At 45.0% G+C, this 22,788-nt stretch overlaps 1 protein-coding gene and 1 long non-coding RNA gene across 2 annotated transcripts in view; one reads left to right on the forward strand and one right to left on the reverse strand.

Moving 5' to 3' along the window:
* The window catches only part of LOC128790900 (kalirin-like), a 44,895-nt gene that overhangs the window by 18,861 nt on the left and 3,246 nt on the right, over window positions 1-22,788 (reverse strand). The window lies entirely within an intron of this gene.
* LOC128790904 (uncharacterized) lies at window positions 9,587-17,772 on the forward strand. Its single transcript, XR_008431897.1, has 5 exons — window positions 9,587-9,764; window positions 14,077-14,165; window positions 14,638-14,725; window positions 15,780-15,847; window positions 16,710-17,772. It is a non-coding gene; the product is annotated as an uncharacterized LOC128790904 (long non-coding RNA).

The raw sequence follows: 22,788 nt of genomic DNA on the forward strand, positions 1-22,788 counted from the left end.
TTAAGCATAAGCAAGAACCACAAAGTCTCAGAGACAGTTTGGCATGGGGAACCCCTGAAGACACAGTACAGCCCAGCGTCAAGAGGGTGATGAGAGCACAGGCAATGGCATGTGGTATGAGCTGCTTGCTTCACCATGTGATATTGTCAAGCCGTTTTCCTCCTTTCACATATCTTTTCCTAATCCTTTTATGGATTTTTTTTCCTGCTTCTCCAAGTCTTCCTCCATCCCACTGCATTCAACACAACACAACAACTTGTTAACAACTTGTCCAGAAAAACTGGTCTTGGCCACAGTTAGGGCTGGCCAGTCAGAGCAGCTCAAAGGGCACACGTGTGCAAGCCAGATGTGTCACAGGAGACTCTGTCCACAGTATCTGTTGATCACCACAGGAACATCCTGCTCAGTTCCAACAGGGAGAGTATAGGAATCACCATAACTTCATGTGAGTTTCTATTTGGGCCAGATTGGCTCTGAAATAGTCTCAAGGCAGTGGAAAAGCTACTCTCAAAATTTTATCTACTCACTTAAGTATTCTTGGCTCCTTTTCTGTAGGATTTTTAAGCTGTTTCGGAACTATTTTTATTGACATAAAAGGTTTCACCTGAGAAGCCCTACTGCTTCACACACCTATGCACTTGGTAGCAGTGCCCTTGATGAATTTTTCTGGCTGCTTTCTTAGTCTGAGCAGCTTCTCCTTTTTGACACCCATCATGGTTTTCCCCTTGTTCCTCTTTCAAAAAGGCTACGATGAGATGATGCTTCCAGCCTACCTCCAAGGGCAGGCATTCCAGCACACTGATTTCAGGTAGCATACTTGTAAGGTGACTTGTGTTCCCTCTTGATTCCCTGCTTTGGAAAATGGTACTTCCTTTTGTCTCAGCAATGCACCACTCAGTCTCTTGGATAATATTGCTCCAACAGTCCTGCTGCTGATGCAGCAGAGGGGCTGGAGCTTCAGAGGATTGACATTCATCTCACAGCAAAGGAAGGCTGAGTAAGTTGATTGTGTAGCAAATGCTCCTGAAGACATCAGTGTGACACCCCCATCAAGTGCCCCAGCTGGAGCTGCTTGTCATCATCAGCTGTGAAGCATCCCAAGAGATGGCAGCACCCACCATCTGCCAAGCTTTCAGTGACTCAACACCCTGGTTGACCACAAAGCTCCTTTGGATGACTCCCCCTCAGGAGAAGCAAGTTCCATTTGCAATGAAGTCCTCTTCTGGGAAGACCCCCCACAGCACCTATGAACCTGCAGGGTGCATCTAATTGACAGATGCTGCCCTCGTCTGTAACACTGTGAGCCACTCTGCTCCCCTCTTACTGCTGGAGAAGGAGTCCGCAGGGTTCTAACCTGCAGAGACAATGCTGAGGCTTGAGTTAGCTGATGTTTAGGACCCAGGTGGTTTCCCCTGACCTGTGCAGACACCCTGAACCAAGCATTCCCAGGCCTTCGGGTCAGGCAGAGCAGATCTTGCCGACCAGCCCCCTGTCTTGGCACATACACATATCACTCACTATTGGCCATATGAGGAACAGACATGATCTGAGCACAGGCTCTGACCTTGCTCCATACCTGGCAAAGACATACGCACTTCTCAGAGGCAAACCTGAGCCAGGAAAACCTATCCACCCCCCTGTGAGATCTGGGAATTATAAAGCCATATGTTAGCTCACTTTACAAGCTGGCACCTCCACTTCTCCTTCAAATTCCCACTCTGCATAGGTATAACATCAGCACTAACTGCAGAAAATGGTTCCAATATGGCTACAAGTGAATTTGTTATTTCCTGGGAAGCGGGGAGAAGAAAAGGTTAAGGCTGTGACTTGAAGCTCAGTCTCAGCAAAGCGTCCAGCATCAGTTGTGACTTCCCAGTGCCAGCTCCAGACCGTTCTCCTCTGGCTCCCTGCCAGAGGCGTGCTCCAACCTAGCCCTGATATGCTCAGATAGTGACTCACACACCTTTGTGAGGCAGCCCACTACTGCCAGCCCAGTGCTCTGCCTCCAGCTGTGGTCAGCAGCACATCCTTTTGGGAAGAGCAACACAGATGGAGCACGTCTGCAGCTGAAAAATGATGAAGCGGAGAACTACACCTCAGATCATCTAAAACTGTCTTGATCCTCTCTGCATGTGTTTGAGGAAGGCAGAAGGGACAGTGCAAAAAAAGCAGGGCACAATGGATCAGTTGAGTATCAGAAGTGACAGGGAGAAGTAAAACAAGTCAGTAGCAGGAAAGGGCTGGCTGCTCCCTTCCCCCTGCATCATGTGAGGAGGATCAACAGAGCCCTCACCTAAGCTGAATGTTGTCATCTTTTGTGCATTGAAGACCAGCATTTCAACTCACCATTTTCATTTACTTCCTGGCAAGAAAGAGGTAAAAAGCCAAGTCATGCTTACTGGGAAAAATAAAATCAAGTCATTTTTTAATATTGTCATTTCGCTCATGATTTAATCTCATGATTTTCAGGGCCTGAGTCATGATGCTGGATTTCTTTCAGGGTGGAAATACCCCTGGCTGAACAAGCAGTACAAGACCATCATGGCACACAGAAACAGCACTTCCCATGCCCTATTACATTGCTTCCACCAGTCCCAGAAGGAAAACAGAAAAACAGTCCTATGTAGTTGGCTCTCTCAGGGTGGCTGAAGGGTATTCCTTCTTCCTTGTTCTAAGATTGTCCCCAGAGTCTCAGCCTAATCCTTAAAATGCATGGTGCACAGGAAAGAAATCACACCCTAGTTCTAAGAATAAGCTGTACATCCAAAGTTCCTCCTCCCTTCCTTGTACTAGGAAAACGATTTTTTGCAGTGCAGCCACAAATGTTAAACTTTGAGTGCACCAGTGGCATACTGCACCAGTCTTTCCATGCAGGCAATATGAACCTTGGCTCCCATCTCACTAGTGGGGAAAGAAGCCCCACAATTTAATTTTGTTGACCCCAGTTTGTTAACTTTGCACTGGAAGCCACTCCAGCGCTCCCCAAAGCTTAGGGTAGGTGGATGAGCAGAGCTCTTCCACGCCAGCACACGTGCAATCAGAAAGAGATCTCGGGGGAGGAAGGGAGTGTTGAGGATGGTGAGGGACATGTATGATCTCATCCTACACCTTGCTAGGTTACATCCCAAAGCTGTCAGGCACTGTGTCATACTGCTGGCAGAGGCAGGTTTGCCACGAGGAAATGTGGATGACAGCAGCGCCAGTAGTCCTGGCCAGGCGTAGATGGCCATGGGCAGTAACACTTTCTGTTCCTTTGGCTCTGGAGGCACTTGGCAGTGCTTCTACAGAAAACCAGGCAGGACTGTACCCACCACCTGTCTCATTTGAGGGAGGTATCCTCAGATGGTCCAGCACTGCATGTTGCAGGACTCCCACTACAAGGCAGTGGGAGTCCTGACAGGGAGCTGGTGCAGCTGGCCAGGCTCTGCCTCTGCATCAGTCCCAAGGAACATCACAAGCTCTTCCCTACCTACCAAAGAGAATTAATTTTCTTCTTTTTCACAGATTTTCAACTTCTCTCATGGACATCTCTAAACAATCCCCTCCCTTTCAGATGCTGATGCTTTTCAGCTGATTAAACTGTGGACCAGACCATGAGCTGGGTGTAAATCAGCATTGCTTGTCAATGCTAATTTACACCTGCTGAGAATTTCCCTTCCCTCACCATTTAGCAGAATTATATGACATGTCTTTTATCTCTTCTCACAGTTTAGCCTGCCATTCCCCCTTCCTGGCCCCCAAGTCTCCCGCTTTGCTCTGAACTCCCTGGAGGTTTACAGGATAAGTTGCTTATTTGCAATGTAAAGTGTCTCTCAGAACCACAGCCCCATGCAAACAAACCCAAGAGAGGCACATTTATCCCTACTTGTGCAACAAATCTAGCCCCATCTTTTCCTGGCAGCAGTTCCCTAAGCACACATTGCACAGAACTTGCTAAGGGAAGAAATATGTCCCTTATTGCCATTACACAATGCAGGACTTCTCTGGGGAGATGCAGAGAATGGAGAATGAAAGGATTGATTCCACAGAGACCCTGAGCTCTTTCCTTTCTCATTGAAACTGGTAGTGATGGCTTACCACCCAGATCAGCACCCTTTAGATTCTGACTGTCAATAGGCAGGAGACCATTAATGACTTTTTGTTGCTATGGTGATATTGATGGATACTCCGTGGTGTTGATGGGAATCCTGTGAAAGCTAGCAAAAAATAATAAAAGTGGGTCAACAAAAATGTGAGTTTGCCTACAAATGGGCAGCTATGTGACATACTTGATGAATTCAGTAGCACTTCACACCTCTTGCCTCCTCCTGCCTCCTACAAGAATGGCACAGTGTTCCCCAGAACCAGTGCAAACACTCCTGCTCGCAGCAGGGCTCTGGTGCAGAGGTGCAGTGCTGCAAGTGGATTTCATTACTAGGCATTACTTTTGCAGCTTCACCCTGGCGATTCATTTCACATACAGACTAAAAATCTTGGCTCCAGTGATATCACTTGGACCTGTGCCAGTGGGCACAGAGCCAGGATTTCCCCCAGCTCTCAGGATGCCTTATCACAAGTGACAATTTCATTCAGCTGCCTCAATAGCCCCTGGGAACTTCCTGCCTCTCCAGAGCTGTTTCAAGCGTAGAAAAGCCACTGCTGCAGTTTTTTGCTCTATTTCGCTGAGGCTCAGTGCTGTGCTCTCTTTGAAGGTGGTGCCATGGGCTCTCTCTTGGCTTCCTACTTTGCAATGTGCAGTTTAGAGCAACCATCCCAACCAAGTGACCACTGGAAATGACAGACTGGGCTCCAGTCACAATTGTGTCTTTGCACAAGTGTTCTTGGGATTTGGGGCACAGGAACCATCTTGCTAAAATAACACTTCTCTCTGACCTTGCTTTCTCTGGGAAAATCATTCCTAATTCATGTTGGTGTCACATTAATGAAGAAGTGATAAAGCTCCAGTGGAACTCCTTCTTTCTCTACAAATGCTATTTATCTAAGCCCACCAAGGAGTGCACAAACTGCAAGATGCCTTGTTTTGGGGAAGATTTTAGTATGATTAGCAAATTTTAGACTATGCTTTTTGTCTTAGCAAAGACTCTTATCTTTTCTGCTTTATGTCTAGGAGTACATACAAATTTACTAAAGAACCTTTTATTCCTAACAATAGTACCACTCCAGGCATGTACCACTCCATCACCTGACAGGCACTCTTAATCCAGAAAGTTTTTATTTGTTTGGATCTGTTATTACAGAAGAATTATATTCACAGGGGTGCATTATCTATAGCAATACCATTACATGGATAGTTTTGCCAATAAATGCCCCAGTGCAGATCAGATCCAATGGATGTGTCAGTGTGTTCAGATCCTTTGCCTCCATTGAACTCAGGAACTGGAAACAAAATTATCCTGCCCCTATCTTTTGCATCTTTTGATATCCCTAGCTCTAATGGCCTACAGAGTCTGAAAGCACATCAGGAACAGATCCCAAGAGGAAAATTCAGTTTCTTTCTCTACATTACATGTAGCTGTTCATCAAATTTACCGGGCAAAGTTCCTAAGCACATGGAGGCTGGACCAGCACTGACAGAGGGTCTCTCTTGTATAGCAACCCTTTGATCAGACTGACAGCATCATTTATTTACTTTTGTTTCATATTCTTCAATGCTCCAGTAAGTTATTTTTCCCAGTTGATTATCAAAGGCAAAGGCTGCCCTTTCAAGTTGGATTTGCACCTCTTCCCTTCCCCTCCATTTCAATTAGCTATGGAAATTACTTGGATTTTCTTTTTCTATCTCCTCTTGCCTACCTGTCTATACAAGAGGCTTTAGGAACGCTGATGGCTGGAGAAAACTCCAGCTGATGTCTTCCCTGTAGGAAATGTTGTGACTTGCAATTAGCACATCTAAGTGCTCTGTTTGACCTACTGCTGGCCAGGGTGGAGAGCACAGAGACAGCTGCAGTGTCTGCCTTTTCCCCAGCTAAGAGCAACAGGATGGAGGGCTGTGAGTGCTATGGATGGAAGAAAGGAGGTATCACCACAAACCAGCAGGGACAGACAATGACAGGAACTGGTTTACTACACTGGAAGACAGAAGGTGAACATAAAAGCTTCATGAAATAGGATCTCTGCCTGTGGGGAACTGCTGTTCCGCTGTGTTTGCAGCTATTACTTTTCTGCAAACAATTCTGTGACTGCAGAGACACAACAGGCAGTGAACTGCCTGGAGCAGCTTAGGGCTGAGCAGAAATGGCATTTGGACTGGGCTGGAGCTCTGGACTCCTCCACTTGGAGGTGCATGGATAAATGTCTTTAGGCACAAATCCCAGCATGCTGGGAGGAGCACATATCCCACAGGGCAGCTTTCCAAGTGTGATTTTCCCTAAACAGCTGGTCACCAAAAGTTTCTGAGATCCACAATATCAAGCCTTAAAAACACATCAGATGTGTTCAAGATAGGGGAATAACTCTGGGCTGTATTTGACACCAGCATTAACATGTAGGTGACCCCACAGGAACAGGATTTGGAGAGATCAGACTGGAGGCAGTACAGATCCATGGGATTTCTCACCACACGTCTCCCCTAGACATGTCATGTCATGGTTAACTGGAGATGTTTTAAAGCCATCATTAAGAAACAAATTCTAAGACTGATTAATACCAATGCATATACTCTTGGGATGTTCCTAACCACATCTATATATTCTAACTTACCAACATTGCTATGGGACTCTTCCTTTTTGGTTTTCTGCCAGACCTTACACTATAGTGAAAGGTGACGGAAGAGGAGGCAAGACATGCCCCTTTGTTTAAAGCCAGATGTAAGGAAATGTTTTTATTTGCTCAGATGTACTGGATACTTTGTGCAAGCTGCATCTTCATGCAGTGCAGGTTTGCAACTGCACATGTAACATGGTGAAAAAAAGAATAAATGCAGCAATTTTGCAGCTCTTCCTAAGAGAGTGAGGGAGAAGGATAGTGAATCAGATTCCTTTTCCATGAGCTGCTGCTCTTAAATATTTGCTACATCATATAGACAGCATTAAGTGTGATGAAGACCCACCCTGAACCAGAATCACAAGACACTCCATGTCACTTCTTATGCCAGTAGGGTCTGAAGCTGGCAGTTTCCAACCAGCTGTGGATTCTTACAGCTTGAGTTAGGTATCATTACTTCTATGCCATTTTGCAAAATATTCCAAGAACCTAATGAAGGTCACTACATTCTTGTTAACCCTTATTTTTTTCACAGCTGGGAAAAAATAAGACACAGATCATAGCAGCTGATGAGAGTTCTTGCATGCACATTTATTTTACCAAAGTAGTGCTAAAAACTAAACCAAGAGCATCAAGACAGAGTTGGAGGCAACCAGCCAGGTTTTTTTTTAATAACACAGCACCCAGTGTTTGCAGCCTTTGTGGTTGTCACAAAGTACACACACCTACCCAAAGCTGCATAGCAAGGAGGCAAAACCACACTATTGATACAACTTCACAATACCAATCAAAAGAGAGGAAGCATTGTCCATGCAGACATCTAATCCCTCAGGGGAAACAGGCAGGAATCCTTTGTAAACACCTTTTTTAAGGAATACTCTATGAAGATACAGTGGAGATGCTGCAGCCAACATTGTGGTAAGAGTCTCATGCAACACAGCATCTCAGTAAAGAATTTAATCTCAACCTCGTAAGTACTGTCCATCAACAATTCCTGCATGTATCTATAACACCTCAGAAAGTTTAATTACCACTTAAGAAATGGAAGACTAAATGAGCTATGTGACATTTCCCACTCCAGACCCTGTAGGTCAGCATTATTTAAGACAACTGGGAGTTTGAAAAGCTAAACATTAGGGTTGGCAGATGAACAGATGGATGGATTGCTGCCAACATAATCCATCTTCCCACTTGCCTCCATAGGGCTGGGTGACATTCAAAGCTAACTACTTCCCTATGTAAAGAGAAATGCACGCGATGCAATGAGTAGGCTTTAAAAAGGACACATCAGCTGGCATGACCAGTGGCAAAATGCTTTATGGCTGCTGTTTAATGTGCAGGTGAGGCTGTAAAAAAGAGGCATCAGGCTGTGACAGAACAGGGGACTGTAGTAACTAGAGTGGATTAGCTGTAAGACAACCTCTGAGCAAGTTGCAAAAATCTGTCAGGATCCTGTCATTTTTTTTTTGCGCATAAGAGGTCTAAATCTAATTAACCTTTTAATCAGAGCAGATAAAATTGTGGTATTATCATTAAAGGGGATGCCTTATCTACAGCTTCATGAAAAATTTCCATCTCTGCTCAACTTGGATTTTTTTTTTTGCTTGAGGCTCTATGAGTAAATTCCCCAAACACTGAAAAATAAAAAAGAGTAAAGTAGGAGATGGTTTAACACAGCCAGTTACTATGCAGATACCAGCTCATCTGATGCCAGATTCATCTCAGTGCAGAACTGTCAGATCCAGCTCAAATACCTGTTGCCTGAACACAGGGGAAGCTCCTGCTCCCTGACTGGGGCAGGAACAGCAGGAGCTGTGACACACTGTGCCAGTATGAATCGTGCCACTCTCCCTGACCGAGGACACTGAAGCCCAAACTCCAACATACCCAGGACTTGCTGGTTTTCTGCAAGGATTAAAAAAAAAAGTAAAACAATCTCCTACATTTACTAGCTATAGCAGGCTGTTCTGTCAGCTACTAGACTACAACATAACTTTTCTAAATTGATGCAACTACCTCTGACGTGTACCTTTGTACCTACAGGACCCCAAAGAACAAAGGTTGCTGTCTCTGACTGGTCTACAGTATAACCCAGATCACACTGTATGTTGTGGGATTTTTCTTGCAATGACTGAAGTCTTCAAGTTTTCTACATCTGCTGGCAAACATTAGTACTGCTGAAAAAATCAGCCAGCACAAGCAGGTGCAGAAAAAACCCCGATCAAAATCTGAGCCTGGGACTCCAGATAATGAAGCTTCCTAACTAACGTACTGGTACATCTGCTTCGCCGAACTTGCCTGTGTAATCTGAACCAAAAACCTTACTCACTTCCATTTACTACTGCCCATATGCCACCTCTAAATATACTTGCATACTAGCATTTATACAACGTTCAGTACAAAATCCATATGGCTCCTTTCAGCAAGCAGCAACAAGGATAAGTTGCAAACTGAGTCTGGAGATGGAGCTTCTGAAGATTTCTTTCTAAGCACCATACAACACTTGCTGTAGACAGACAGTGGTGGAAGAGTTGTTACAAACTGCTCCAGATGGACAACGTTTTCTTTCTTACATGAAGCTAAAATGGATTTATTTTCTATTAAATGTCTCCCAGTGATCCCTCTGGAACAGAATTTGGGTAGCAGAGCAGATCCAAGCTTAGGCTGAGGAGTGTTGTACAGCTGCCACCAATTACTTTGACCAGTCTCATCTGCGACCTTCACCCTTGCTCCTCCCACCCACTGGCCTGGGAACTGCATTTAAGCCCTTGCCCTGCCCCTTACTTGACTTATGCTGTGTGTGCTTGTTCTGACCTGCTTGGCTTTACTTCTTTGGTGACATCAGAGCTGTGCTGGAAGTATAGGTTTCTCTGTTGGATGAGAAAAGATCCAATCGTGGAACTCACTCTCCCCTTCCTGTTTAGGTGCAGTGGGACTGTGCCCCTTTTCCAAGGTTCCTGTCTCAACCTGCCCTGTTATCTGGCTTCCACCTCACCTTCCTTCCTGGCAATGTCCATCCTTACTTGCTTCCTGACAAGGATCTTCCCGAGCCCTTGAAATTGGTGAGCATAATCCACAGTTAAATAGAAGAAACAAGTATTCCCATGGAATGAGTGAGCAGAAAATCAGGAGTTTTTGAAGCTCCCCTGCAGTGACCACTGCTGGGTTGCCTTCCAGGATGTAGGAGCAAAGCAATTCAAGCCTGTCCCACTTGGCTTTCTGACTATCAAAGAGAGCCTCTGAATGTTAACAACTTGCTGTAACAGATAAAGGGTAAATATAGGCTGGCTGTCACTGCCTGAATCGCAGGAATAAAATGTGGCAGCCAATGAACTTCTTATACTTAAACCATCAAGACTCTAAGACCATTAAACTTTCCCAGGCACTGAAAGAAAAAGGTTCCATGTCTCTAAGAGACTGCAGTCAGAGCAGTAAGTCAGGGGCCTTGTGCTGCTGTTGCTCTTAGTCTTTTAGATGATGGGTTCTTAATTCCACAAATCGTTGTATCCCTTGTGGACACGTACTGTGTTAGACTTAATCTTGACAGATAGCAAGGAATTGATCACAGAAATAAAACATAACTGGTTGCTTAGTTACCAATGATCACTACACAGTTACATTTGCTGTGAGCAAACAGAGCCCCGTGCAAACCAATTACCCCTCATTACAACTCTAAAATGTCAGCTTCAGAGAGCTGAAAACAACTGAGCCAGGTAATAAAGGGAAATTTGAGTAGAAAAATACAAATGATAATTGGGAACTTTTTTCCTCCCTAAATGTTCAAATAGCCACAGTCCTGTGGCTGAGGAAAGCAAATATATTGGTTTGAAAAAAAATAGGATTCTTGTTTATTGGGAAAGTGAAAACAAGCATGTTACGTGTGTAAACACTGGGAAAGTAGAAAGTAGTAAATAAAAATGACAAGCTAAGAATTGCACAAAACTGATCGGGGGGAAAAAGACATAGGGAGAATTAAAGAGCTTCAGGATTAATGGTGGTATAAAGGAGCTGAAATACTTTGGGTCCAAAAAACAGCATGGTGTAATTCCAAAAATGAAATGAGGGGTGTGATGATTAGGGGAAATGGCTTAGGCATGGGAAACAGCTCTATGTCTGTGTGATGCAGACTTAAAGAGCCAGCAGGTGCAATGGTTGCAGGATCTGCAAACATCCTTCCCACTTCTTGAAACACAGATATATGGCTATTGCTATTTAATACACTGTGAGGAGCCACCCTCATACTTCTCACAATTAGGTGCTATTCTTTTATGGTCCATCCCCAAAGAGCAAATCAATAAATCTCTCATAATTGTGACCTTCTTTTAGCAAGGTCTGTCCTTCATCTATCAATCAAACAGAGCTTTGGTGCCAGCTCTGTGGATAAAATGCTTTGCTTGGATGCCTCACCAGCAGCACATTCATGAGAGGACGCACCACAGAGATGCTGCAGGTTAGATACTCATGGACTAATCCATGCACTGAATTTATCACCAGAACTGTAAACAATTCATTCTTAGCATTGCTTGTGTCCAGGCTCTCTCCTCCTCAGCAGTTCATCTTCCCTCTCCTAAAATACATGATAATAAAAGCACCAGTGGAGATGTCTGCCTTCCTTGCATGTGCTGTAAAGTGCAGCTATCTGATTGTGTCCTCATGACAATGTAAGTTCTCTGAATACAGAAGAGTCAGAGCTGGATGCAGCCACAGTAGAAATGGGTTTGGGCTGAATGCTCTGCTCCGCTCCAGTAAAAACTGCATGTCTAGTGTCCAGGAGGGATAAGGATCATAAGTGCTAAATCCTCTACAAAACCTGGTATGGAGAAATACCCTACCCTGGGTGACCTGCAGTTTACAGAGGAGAAGAAAAAGACCCATTTCTTCCTTTCTCACCTCTTTATGCAGTGCAGTACAATGTAATAACAAATTCTACAGGGGACAAAGAGCACCTTTTTGCCTTTGACTCCATTATGAAATTGGTTCCTGTGTGGCCAGGAGAGAAGTAAAAAACAGAATGAGCAATTCTGAGGTTGATAATGAATAGAGAGAAGTGTGCTCCTGTATATTCAAGAGATGTACAGAAAGTGTTACAAGTACTTCAGTGTCAGGAAGCATTTTCTGTTGTTGAGTTTGAGCAGAAGCTCGGGGAAAGACACTTTACAACAGCTCAGCTCAGTGTTGGCTGTGGGAACTATTGCTCTGTGAAGTAGTTTATCAGCAGCCTGGATGGCATGTCTGCAGTGTAGGAGAGGTGCTGCTTGTGTTTACATAAATAGTTGTATGGGGCAATGTGTGCATGTGTTACATTGATGGCTGATCCACAGAGGTGCATCCTAAATGGGATTGGTTCATAAACATCACAGTGTGCCTGCTCTGGAGAAGTATTAGAGATGTAGGAACAATTCCATGAGAGTGAGTCCATGTGAAAGATGGGAAGTGCCTCTCAGCTTCTGTGGTGTCCAGGCCATCTGCCTGAAGGGTGACACTCTGCTCTGGGGGTCAACATGTAGCAGCAGAGTCTGTTTCTGTAGATGCAAAGCCAACTTCCCTGTGCAAAGACAGAGCTTTGTGATCTCCTGAAAGATGGGGAAGTTCTGTTGTCTCTTCTGTTCACTGTACAAGTTAGCACTGTCTGCTGCTAATCCCTTGGTTATTATCAAGGCCCTCAGGTATGTAAACCTGGACCAAATGAAAAAGGCCTGAAGAAATAATGGGCTTACCTCATCATATTCCAGCTGGCAGCACTGCTGAGGACATGGTGAAAAACTTGATTTATTAAAATTGATGAAGGAACTGGCTAGTCTTGAATAATTCATTACATATCAGCTGCTGCTGAAGTAATAGGAGCTCAGCAAGATCCTCTTTAGCACTGCACAGTGCCTAAAATCTTTAAATAAGATGAAGTCAAAGATTGGCTAGTTAAAGATTGAAGGGCTTTCTCCATGTGAAGTGAGAGGCCCTGGCTCCTGGTGCTGAGGTCATCCAGCTGTGAAAATCACCCAGGTCTCTCAAATGGAAGCCAGCCTGCTAATGTCATTGATATTTGCCAGGGCATGAAACATTCTGCCTCAGCCATCAACTTCTGCAGAATATAATGGCTCCATTTTTCGCAATTCTTACTGGAATCAGGTTTAGTTTTCAATATTCACCACAGGCTAGGGATGTCTGAGGGTGTTGGCTTGCTTTTCTGATCATTATGCTTGAAAATAAATCAGCCTGGTACACTAAGAAGTAGGCACTACTATTTGAGTACACAGATCTTGAGGTGCAATCTCTGCTGCTGCTCAGGGCTTTTGTCAGCACCAGCAGAATCAAATTATCCACAGCCTGGGCAGTGGCTGGGCTGGGTTTTGGAAGCATGTCAGAAGCCCTGGAACAGAATCCTGCTAACTTAATCTGGTCCCACTTGATGAACCAAGAGCTCTTTTTAAGTCCACTGATGCCAATGGTAAAACCTTTGAGAAATATGTAAAGCAACAGCAAAATAAGGCACTGTAATAAGATGGCTGATACTCCTCTTCCTGCATGTCTTCCTGCAGAGGTCAGAGGAACTGTAGTTAATAAACAAAGAGGAAAAAACAACTGATGTAATGAACATATTCCTGCTTCTCAGCTGCTGGTATGAAGTCTCCACTATCCACTGTTATAGACCTCCCCTGAAGTCCATTGATTTCTCTCTTTCCAGCTAGTGATGATAGAAACTGGCCTCACAGCCCTTTTCCCCCCACCAAGCACCTAGGAATTTGTGAGGTGCTGATGGTACAGCACCTCTAGATCATTAAGACAGCTGGACACAAGACAGCCTTTGACTTAAGACCCTAATGAATACAGAGATTGTGATGCCTTGTTGATTTCCTCAAGCCAGATTTTACTTCCAGATAACATTCCTGCTTCAGCCAGAGCAGATGATTTTAGCCAGTGTCTGAAGTATGTTGGTAAAGGTACTCTGATGTACCACTGGCATCATGAGACATCTGACATACCACCAGAAGACTGTCTGTTTCCTCTCCTCTCCAAAAATACTACTTCATCAATCACTTGTGAAAGTGTTTTAAAAATTAAAGCCAACTCACCCTTGCCTTGAAATGCAGGCAGCACTTTCTCTTCCTGCTGTCTGTTAATAGCCTTTCTGCAGGAGGTCACACAACACTGATTTATACTCCTGAGATTTTTGTGGACATAGGTTAAGATCATTTGGAGAAACCACAAACTGAAGTTGTGACTTTTCACCCTGAAGTATGTGAATGAAGCAAATACTGTAACTCTTACAGCTGCAGAGTGGGAGATGCTGTGAACAAACTGTAATGTGGTAACATATGAGACTGATGTCTGCTCCCTGATCTCCTGAGACAAGACACTCCAATTCCTGTGTTTCAGCTCCATTACCTGTAAGAGGCCAAAATAAAACTACCTTCCAGCATCTGCAAGAACTCTCCTGGCAGTCTCTGAGAACCAAGGAAAAACAGGTAAGGTTTCCTAAAACTGAAGTGTAATTACTTGAAATTAGCTTAATTCTGAGACCTGTTATCAGGTGTAAGAGGTCCAAGCCACTGTCTAAGCACAAGCTGGCATGGCCCAGGGACATGTGCCCTGTGGGACACTGTGCCTTCCCCTCTGAAGTGGCAAGGACAGGACTATGGTTTCAGAAGACCAGTCCATGACCCATACATGCCTCTCTTTACCCACCACCAGCATAACTCTGTATGTGGTTCTGTCCTTGCAGCTGCTTTTGATCTTTCAACATTGTTTTCTTCTCCATTTCCTTCTTTCTTGCCTTTTTTTTTTTTTTTTTTTTTTTTTTGAGTCACCTTTTCTCTTCTGGAAAGGGCACCTGACTAGGCACAATTGCCTTGGGAGCTACTTTAGGAGGCACAGTGCCTCTCTGACCTGCCAGACAACAGCAATTGCTATGTGGCTTCCTTTGCTTTATTCCTGCAGGAGACCAACTGGTAGCATTTTCTCTAAGCAAGGCAACATCCCTGAGGTACACTCAGGTGAGAGTACTTCAGGGAATTCCCACTGAGAGGTGAGAGTAAAGGATTTTATTATTAAAAAAACCCAAACCAAAACCAAAAATCACAAAATCCCAAATACTGGAGGAAATGCCATTTCCTTTCAAGTGATTCTGAGAGGTAGGGACTGCAAGAGAAGTAGGGAAGCAAGAGTTTTACCAGGTCCAACACAATTCCATTTTTTTCAGGAAGATATTAAAAGTCCATTTCAATGCAAACCCTTTTGGGGAAGGGTGGAAGCTGAAGCCTGTTCAAACATACAGCTGGTTTTAGCTGGGATAGAGTTAATTTCCCAGACTAAACAGTGGAAGAAAAGTTAAGAGAAGGGCACAAAGCAACCTACTTCTTATTCCAGGCAGAAAGGAAAGCAAATAGTATAAATCAAGAGTAGGAAAACTCAGATGTTTTTCTTAAAGTTTGTTTGTTGTTTTGGGTTTTTTTAACCTAAGAGATATAAAATAGATGAAATTGAGTTGGCTAGAATTTTGGGGACACTGGAGTGGCTGGGTTTGCAAAAGAGTTTGTAAATTGCCTGAAGAGACACATTTGTTTCTCTGGGGTACAAGTGAGGGAAAGGGCCTTTCTCCCAGTTCTTTTCTTGGTGGTGGTGTGCTGAAGGTACACTCAGTGCCACTGATGGCCCGGCTAAGTGTAAAACCTGGCTTTGTCTATACAGCAAAAAGAAATGTTAAATGCTTTTTTAATTTTCTCTAAGGATATGGTGGAACTAAGCCAAAAACCTGTATTTGTACTACTCTGCCTAAGGCAGCATAAGCACCATCTCTGGTGAATCACTAGGCCCCAAAGCTTTTACTCCTCCTAAATGAATGCCAATTATCCTGGGGAATTGCTGCCAGGTACAAGGACATAGTGACACTGCTGGGCTAATGCATGATGGGTGTCCATGGCTGAGGGTCTATAGGATTCTGCCCCAAACTCTCCAGGATGATGAGGTTTGGGATCTAATCCTCTGTATCTGACTTTCACTGTGCCCCAATTCACCTCAGTTTTTCTGCTTAATGCTATTTCCTGATCTTCTATAATGCATTTTCCAAATATTTTGCCCAGTATCTTTTATGAAGCTGGTGAAGAAGTTCCTCGCAGTTCAGGGGCCCACATGAGCAGGATGTTGGCAGGTAGGTGCACAGGATATCTTTGGAGATCAAGGAAAACAGAAGATTGTTGTCACCATGCTTCTATGGACAAATTACACACAGAAAAGTTTGGAAATGCATCTTCTGCAAGATGGAGAGAAAGGGTGCAAGGCAAATCCACTGAGATAAATTTGAGGCTTCCTTTGCAGCTAAAACAGCCATGTTGACACACATTAGGTTAAGACCAGACTCAACTGTTTTGATGTAAAATGCCTGGCTGCTTTAATTGGCTATAGGCTTCTAAGTCCTGAAGTCAGCTGTGCAACACAACCAACTGATATTTACCTCTTCACTGCTTTGTCTTGCCCAGTGCTGCAGGGTCAGTGCACATGTTCCTGTGCATGAGAGTTGTTCACAGAACTGGTGGATTACTTTGCAAGAGAAGCAAATAACATTTCACATTTGAAGGGACTGTTCAGACTTTAATTTCAGGCAAAGCTACTCTGGCCTAGGTTCAGTTTCTGCTCCAAGGAATGGCTCCAAGGCACTGATAACTATTATCAGCAACTAGGCTATAATCACTGAGCTGTTGAGCTACTCACTGGCAGTGAAATGACTGCATTTGGATACCCCAATGGCCTCTGATTGGTGATGTGACACTCAGGCAATGCAGTCAGTGTCCCTCTGGACTTGCTGAGGGGCACAGAGGTCTCATGCTCTAAGGACACACAGAATACCACAAAGTAGTGTTTTGAGCATGGCTGAGGATAAGGAAGCTTTTTAAGGTGAGCCTTGGAACACCAGGCTTCCTGCTGCAGTCTGTGCCAATGGGCTGGCATGTGGAGGGATGCAGGACTGCTGAGTCCAATTTCTGTCTTTCTTCTTTGAATCTCTCCCATCCAAGATGATGTAGGATAGGAACACCATAGGGGACAGAAGACGCTCCTACTGCTTCCAAGCACTGCACTGCCCTGTGAGCTGACTCAGTTAGGTGGAGCACCAGGTCTTCAGCCAGGACCAGAAAACCACCAGCAGCTGAAAGCAGCAGGTTGTGTGGAGCTGCAGCAGGTTGTGTGGTGCAGATAGCAGGTGGTTCCTGGCTGCGGCTGGTCATGCACTTGCACCAGTGCACTGGCACGCCCAGCCTGGCTCCACTGACCCAGGGGTGTCACTGAGCCTGTGGAGCAAATTCCTGCTAATGAGACTGCAGATCATCTTGTAGTCATCCCTGTTACAAGCAGCAAGACACTGTCTCAGCCTCCTGATGTCAACCTCTGCTAGGGTTTTGTATTAAGAGAACATAGGCTCAATTTCTCATCCCCATTATAACTTCAGTGATGTAAGAGTAGAGGAAAAAAAGACATTAAATACTCTGCATCAAGGCATGCTGGGTCTTTTTCCAAATAAAATGGAGGAGAATCCCTCAGTAGGGTGTAGTCCCACACAAGAAGTTTTACTATCAGGTTCCCTCACTGGGAGGATGGCTATGAGGATAAGCATCTTCCTGCTGCTCCACACACCCACAACTACCTTGTGGCCATCAGTCATGCTCAGCAGGGATGTGGGCATGGGGACAGAAGGCTGGTCACTGCCAAAGGCTTCCTGGGCAGCTGTGTGCTTGGAGGAGCACTGCTGGAAGACACCTCTGACTGCAGCTCTCCTCTCCCTGCAAGACAGTTGTGGTCCCTGAGGACCATCCTTGTGTGCTGGGCCTAGGAGTAGGCTCACTTGCACCAAATGACCACTCATGTGTCCTCACAGTCAGTACATCAAACAGAAAGGCAGCTGGGAGACCCAGACTATTGCAGTACCACAGGCTAGTGTTTACCCTCATTTGCATGGATGTAAACAACCTGCTTGGAAGCAAGCAAGGATACCTGATTTTGGCTACTGCCAGCGTGAGGAGGACGCTGCATGGGGGGTACAGAGCTACCAGGAGAAGCTACAGTGAAATCAACCCACTCTTCTTCAAGCCATTTACTGCAAGATGAGGCAGGAAGAATCAATAATATGTATTGAGCTGGGAAAGTTAATCTGCATCCAGAGCATCATAACAAATTAAAAGGAAATAAAATCAGTACAATTCCACTGGCTCTCATTACTATCACAGTGGAAAATAATTAAAATCTATGGGGCAAATTCAACGCTGTAGGAGATCTCCTGAAGCCAAAGGCACTGTACAAAGGCATTGCTTTTTCCAGATGCTATGTATTTCCAACAGCAGCAGGAAAGGCAAAATGGGCAGAGTGGATAGGACAGGCTAAGAGCACAACCTCTTTAGGAGCCAGGAATTCTGCTGCTTGTTCTTCCTTGTGTGGAGTCATGCTGCACGCCTGCTGCTTTGGTGCCTGATGTGCTGACTTTCAAAAGCTCCAGGCATTTGTATGTGGGGCTCCCACTCAAGGACTTCCCAAGCCAATACACAACTTCCATTCATCAACTCTGGCTGTCACCTCATCCTGCCTGTTCCCTGCTCCCCCTGCATTATCCTGCTGCCTTTGCACCCCTCTCTCCACCCCGCGCCTAAGCACAGCTACCCGTGCTACATGCTCTCTTAGGTGCTAAAGAAATGCCTTTTCCTGCCACAGAGCACCTTCTGCTATCCTGTTGCCTGATAAGACTCTCAACCCATCTTTCTGTGCTTTCCTACAAACTCCCTATCCTTTGACCCACACACATCCCTGATGAAGAAGCTGAAAGAGGACTATCACCTTCCCTAAAGCCACAGCCCCTTGCATTACAGCTCTGCTCCAGTCCTGTATTAATTATGAGCTGGAGCTGTGCTATAAGGCAGGAATTCAACCTGAAGCAGCATTCACTGCCCAAACTTTGATACCTTGACTCTGTAAGAGGCCCTATTGCGCCACAGCCGAGGACTCAGTCACACACCTGATTCCACTGAGTGGAAGGAGATGCGTGAAGCACAGGAAGCACATTCCTCATCACTGCACACAGCATTGTGTCCAACTACCCAGCACTGCAGTGTGAAGCAGCAGTGCAGCCACCACACTGGCACCCAGAGAGGCAACTGATGGTGACAGCCAGTAGCATGGGGCTGCAAATGCAGTTTGGTTCATGGGGCTTAGGAGCTAGAAACCACCATTAAAAGAGAGAGGCACTGGATGGAACAAATCAGTCTGGGGAAGTCCTATAGATGGTGTGTAGCAAAAGATTTCATCTCAGCATGTTTGTCCAGCTTTCACCTTTATGAACCTCTTATCTCCTGACGCTCCACCCTGTGCGTGGCTTCCACCTATGGAAGCTATGCCAATGGCAGCAGGATGATGAAGCTACCAAATACCATGTGTGGCAAACACCAGTCTGCACACACAGAGTGGTGCTGAGGGCTCTTCCACATGGACATGTTTACCATATAATAATTATGGTAATCTACAGAGATAAGTGGATTGTTAATGCTGTTTTACAAATTGGTGTACTATGGTCCTGCAGGTGGAGCCATGGACTGAGCTGTATTTCCCGATATACCATGATCTTGTTCACTGTCTGGAAAAGTGGAGGTCTCACTTGACCTGGCCTTACCTCAGTATGCCTTTCAGAAGTCCAACCACTTTATTAACACATATCCACATCTGTGACTATGTTCAGATTCACCAATGACAAGTAAAAACCCCATTCTTAAAAGTCTTCAGTGCCTTAAAAGTCACAGCTGTATTATCATAGAATGTGCTTCAACATTTCACCAAAAACAGGTGCTTGCATCTTTCAAAACAATACAGCAAGGAAAGCAAACAGAAATCTGCCCCTTAATAACTACCTATCTAGTGGCCAACCTCCCTCATTTTTCTAATTTCCATCTCAAAATAGCAGACCTTCTCTCCAGATATATAAGTCTCATCTGCCTCTATTACAACAACTTTGAGTTGATTTGTATGACATTTATATATTCTTCAAAGGGATTGCTCTTTAAGGTAGTGTTAGCTTGAGGTACAACTGGAGTTTTGATCTGAATATTACTTAACTCAAAACGGACTGTGCTCTGATGGTATTTATAGGAGGTGAGATACAGGTAGAAGAATGGATTTTAGGCAAAGAGAAAATAAAGTTTCTGACTCTCATCCCTCTGTACAGGCCAGGGAGAGTAGGGATCTTCTTCCTTTGGATGTCAAAAGCCATCCTAAATGAAAAAAAAAATCTAAGGTATGCACTAATACATGCTGCACTGCTATAAGTATGAACAGGAATGCTGATGTGGTTGTGGGCTATGCTAGTGCCTGCAGCTGCTTCTGTTTTATGGATTTACTTCATGCTACTGCTGTAATGAAGAATAGCCTGAGGAGTGTGCTGAGAGCCAGAATAAAAAGCGTTGCAGAGTTACTGCTCCACTGTCTGCATGTGACCAGAAATATCACAGTACTGTGTAGACAAGCAATGACTGTCACCCTTGGGAAAATGGCTCTGTGGTACCCAGGTAAGAACAGAACCCAGAATAAAGGGCAGAAGATCCTCACTGAGAGACAGGACTGGCTGTTGAGTTAGCAGACCTGGTTCTCAGAGCCAGGAAAGAGACACTGACTTCCTGTACGTGTTGGAAGGTGTTCTGAAACTCCAGCGGCAGATCAAACAAGCAAGCTATGCACCTTGATCTTAAACAGCTGATCAGCTCAGAGGCTGCTTATCAGTACAAAGGAGTCCATGGCCTAGCCATTCCTCTTTCAATAACTGATTTTCTTTTTCTTTCCTTTTTTCTCCTGTGACTTTGGCTGATGCTTGTTTTCAGTAATACTGAGTTTTCAGGGAAGCTGAAGTACTGTGTTGTGTGGTCTCCCCACTGCAGGTATGGCTTCTGCAATCATAAAGCACCAATTTCCAAAGCTGTATCTAGCCCTTAAATAGGAGGAGAAGTGCCACACTGGGGCTTACTGACAGGTTATCTTGTGTTGTGGAAACCTGAGCCCTGACTGTCCACAGAGAACAGAGCTGTGGGAAAAAATGGGGCACATCAGTGCAAAACAGTTAAGCACCGCAAACCAGGATTCCTGAGGGAGTGCTCTTATCTGCTTGTAACTGAGAGGTCTCAGCTCAGGCCTGAGGGTTTTTTTTTCAGGTTAAACTACCACAGCACAGATTAGCAGTGAAACCCTATTGATCCTTTATGAGAAGCAGTTTCCTCCCCAGCTCTTCCAAGCCACTTTCTTGGAAAGGCTCTTCTAAGACAGACCTCCTCTTGGAAGGGGTTGCTTCTGTCTACTCCTAGAAGCAGGCTGGAAGGATCAGCCACACCACCACAAACAACAGCAGTATTTCAGCACAGAGCTGACTGATATTTCCAGGCACTGATATCCTGTTGGTATCAAGGGGGGCTCAGCTTCAATCCAGTACCAGCCATGGCTAGTGCTAATTCTGCTCCAGCCAGACTCTGACCCACTGCTCTGTCTCTAGACCTCTCTGCAAGGTGTGTTTATTGAGAAAGATGCTTGAGATGTAATAATCCTTAAGATAAGCAAGGACTTCAGTAGAGGGAATGGTAGGGAAGTTGTCCTTTCAACAAGCTAGGGAGCCAGCAAATAAATCTGACACAACAGCTCCAACAGGCTGTGACACTAGAAATTAATGTGTATCACTTCTGTGCTAGGTCTGAATGGAGCTGCCTCTGCTCATTATCTGAGGGTCTTTAATTCCCTTTTTCCTCAGGGAAGAACCTTGCATGAAAAGTTCAGCTGTATGTACTCTGAGTCTTGTGAATCACTTGATTGTGGTCAAAGCCACTGTCATCTTTCAGTTGCTAACTGGCTTCCTAAACATGCCTACAGAAACAGTAGGATTGCTGTGTGGTAAACAAATTACTTTTGACAGGAGACTGCCAGCCCTGCTCCCAGACGCCAGGGAAGCCACAAGATGGGCTGCACAGTGTCTGACTGGAGCAGCTCTAGCATTGCATCTACAGCTAGTGCAGTGTCAGGCTGCTTCTGCAAGCACTGACAACTGAGCCTGCAAACTCCCACCACCATCTGCTGAAGCTTCACATCCCAAAGGAAAAATGGATTTTTGCTTACACGTATCTTTAAGCATTTCAACAGCAGAAAAGGCAAGGGCGTAGACACTCTCTCTAGCTAAAAACACAATTTTTTTTCTTTATAAGAAAAAATTGACTGCTGCTCCTTGACTTCCCATCTAGGACAGGGTTTCTTTCAAAAGCTTTAGAACCTTTAGTCCCTTTCTGGAGAGAAATCCTTAGGACAGGTACCGCTAAGCTCCCAAACACGTTATTTCTGGAATGTGAAGATAAACACAGGTTCCAAAAGGTCTGCAATGGGCCCTGAGATGTTACACAGCAAAGTGAATATCAGCAGACAGTGGAGATTTTTTTCCCCTTGTGCTTCACCTTGAAGCAGCTGTTAGCAAAGCCAGAAAACTCCTCTGCCCCTTGGTGTATTTAATACAGCCTTGGCAAAGGGACTGCAGTCAGCTCATTAATATGGGAATTGCCTAATTCTCCAGCTATTCTTATTACCTCAGCCTGAGGATCCCAGCTTTTCATAACTAATTCCTGAAATCACAGACTTTCCACTGTCCTTTCTGTCCTTGAGCAGCAAATCACTCCTCCGCATGTAACAGATGCTGGTGCCTGCTGTGGTGCCACCGGTTTTCCCAGGGCCCTTCCCTAGCAGGGATGATACTGTGGACAAGGTTACTGACCCCCACACTGTTCCCTGAGATACTCACCCTTTGTTGCTGTAACTTACAGGAGGATGCCTGGAAAATAACAAATGCTCCACAGCCCTGTGCAGTGGCTCGGGCTGGCTGAACATTCTGAAGCCTGGGCAGTGGGCTGGCAGCTGTAATGCAATCTGTCTCTGGCAGCAGAGATCTGTCACCCTGCTCCTACAAGCCAACTCCCTCCACATTCCACCTCGTCTGTGACTCCCACAAAGACTCAGGATTTGCAGTGCCTCTCGCCTGTCACTTCATTTTGCCCTCACTGTCATATACATTCTCAGTCCACCTTCCCTCTCTGTGCCCAT

This window comes from Vidua chalybeata, chromosome 7 (genome assembly GCF_026979565.1).
Source record: "Vidua chalybeata isolate OUT-0048 chromosome 7, bVidCha1 merged haplotype, whole genome shotgun sequence".
NCBI classification, from domain to species: domain Eukaryota; kingdom Metazoa; phylum Chordata; class Aves; order Passeriformes; family Viduidae; genus Vidua; species Vidua chalybeata.